Source organism: Priapulus caudatus, unplaced genomic scaffold (genome assembly GCF_000485595.1).
Source record: "Priapulus caudatus unplaced genomic scaffold, Priapulus_caudatus-5.0.1 Scaffold160, whole genome shotgun sequence".
Taxonomy (NCBI): Eukaryota; Metazoa; Priapulida; class Priapulimorpha; order Priapulimorphida; family Priapulidae; genus Priapulus; species Priapulus caudatus.
Window position 1 is genome coordinate 306,123 of NW_014577221.1, and position 2,479 is coordinate 308,601.

Below are 2,479 nucleotides of genomic sequence, written 5' to 3' on the forward strand. Positions count from 1 at the left end.
ACAGACACACACACACACACACACACACACACACACACACACACACACACACACACACACACACACACACACACAGTTATCGACGCACGTATTCCGTCCTCATAACTGCTATTCAGACCGAACGTATAATCGATTATTGTAGAATAGATGGATTAGTCGAGTTATTTTAATAATCAGATGTTACCTTTGGTTGATTTTGACATGTAACGAGTTCGTATCGAACGATGGCGTCAATTCGATTGTATAGGATATCATTGTAATGCCATAATGTTCTATTGATGTGAGTATGCATGCGTGCGTGCGTGCTTGCGTGTGTATGTGTGTGCGTGCGCGCGTATGTGTACACATACATGTTTAAGCGTATATGTTTTGTATCGGTCCTTAAGTCATCAAGCTACTACCCGTATTCCTGCCAGTATATGATACGTATCAGCCCGTAAAATATCCATATTTTTGTCAGTACGAGTCAACTGAATGTGTGCTCTCGAACGCCCCGAAGTTATCGTAGCGTATATGAATAAAGTAATCGTATATAAACACGCATTCGTCCTATATGTACTTTTATTATTATCAAAACTCAATTTTTAATAGTCGGGATGAAATCTATGTGTAAGCCGAGCGCTTTTCACGGATTCTACCTGGCGAAATGTTGGCGGGCTTTCATCGGCCTTGCGCGTATATATAGAGTCTATTCAGAACCGAGAGTCGCCAAGGGAGAACCTCATTGAACTATAGAGCGAACGCTGCAAACTGATGCGCGACTTGCGAAAGGCTCGACTTGCCAATATTTCGCGATTTGCGACCGTAATACGAGTAGTCACTGCTTAAAGGAAGGTGTCCTGTTACCGCGGCCACTTTACGGGTACGTATTCCGACAATGGGAAGCGAGATGATGTCCGAGTTGACGTCATGCTGCGCGCTGCATTCTCTGTCAACGAAATCGTCGATTTTCTATCGCAAACGAGTAGAAGAATTCTTAGTTGTATGTGATTGAAATGTATCGTTACGAACCGGACTCTGACAATTATGTAACGTTACGGTGCCAATTAAAAATTTAATGTGTACAATTTATAATGTGTCATTATGGGGAAAAAAATGTGCGTGTATGTGCGTGCGTGCGTGCGACTCTCCTCCCTCTCTCTCTCCCGGCCCTTGGCTACTGCATGGATGTTTGTAGTGGGAGTACTCACAGCTGAGTGCCTAATTAGTTTTTGTCCAGGTGTGTGACGTGTGTGCGCGTGTTCGTCTGTGCAGCGCGCTCGGCTCCGCAGGGGAATATGGCACCATGCACATTAGCACGCCTTCTCGCCCGTCCTTTGTGGGCTGCAGAGCGCGATGATGCGCTAGCTGCACTGCCGCACGGCAAGCCGCTCGACTGGGGACTCGAATTAATTTATTATGCCATTCGGTCTATGATGACAACTCCCTCGTCGTGTTTCTCTTTATGTCGCGGCAGCGTTACAAGCGCTGTTCCAGCTGTACGCCACGTGCGAGATTTCCACCTGCTGTTTCGCAGCGACGATGCTCACACGTATGCGCCGCAACTGCTGTTTTCTCTCATCGTTTCGTCGCGATGTTTCTTCGCGCAGATGGACTCAGGCTCACGGGGCTTCATTTTCTCTGCCGCTCATCCGTGGCAATATATACGAATCTAAGGCGGCATCGCCCGATCTCTTGGTTCTTTCTCTCCTCGTGGAGAATAGGGCTGGAAATCAAATTTCTCCACGAGGTTCTATCTTTGGCAGTTCTTGCGGCATCGCACGATAGCGTTTATATAATCGCGTGATTTCAACTAAGAGGTTACATTTCAGGAGCATGCCTCAGTAATCTTGCGATATTTTTTACCCCGCATGCTACATATTTACGCCACTTTCTTTTATTGGTTTCCCCTTGCCTGCTAGTTTTGAGTACCCGAGCGTTTTGGTGTTAGCGTAGATTGCAGCGGTCGTGTAGGCTTCGGAATTAATAGATTTAACGATTTTGAGCTCTTTTTTATATTTCCTTTTCATCGTAGCGATCCCGCAGTGCGTCGTGCAGCTTGTCACGTAATCGTATCACACATGTGCCGTAACTCCCGCTTATTCCTTCCGGAGAGGAAGTAGAGCTATACAGGCTGCGGTCGTCGTGCGGTAATGCGACTAGCTGGCGGCGACGCAAGCGCCACGGTGCGAGCAGTAATGATTGTGCAGCGGCAGCGAACAGGCGCGAGCGCAGGGATGAGTGGAGGCAGGCGTAAATCACCGATGCGCTGTAGAGACAGGCGCGTCAACGTTCACTTCGAAGATTGAAAAATTCACTTACTGGTGCTGCTGCTACTACTACTACTACTAATGCTACTGCTGCTGCTACTACTACTACTACTAATGCTGCTGCTGCTGCTGCTACTACTAATACTAATGCTGCTGCTGCTACTGCTGCTGCTACTGGTGCTACTACTACTACTACTACTACTACTACTACTACTACTACTACTACTACT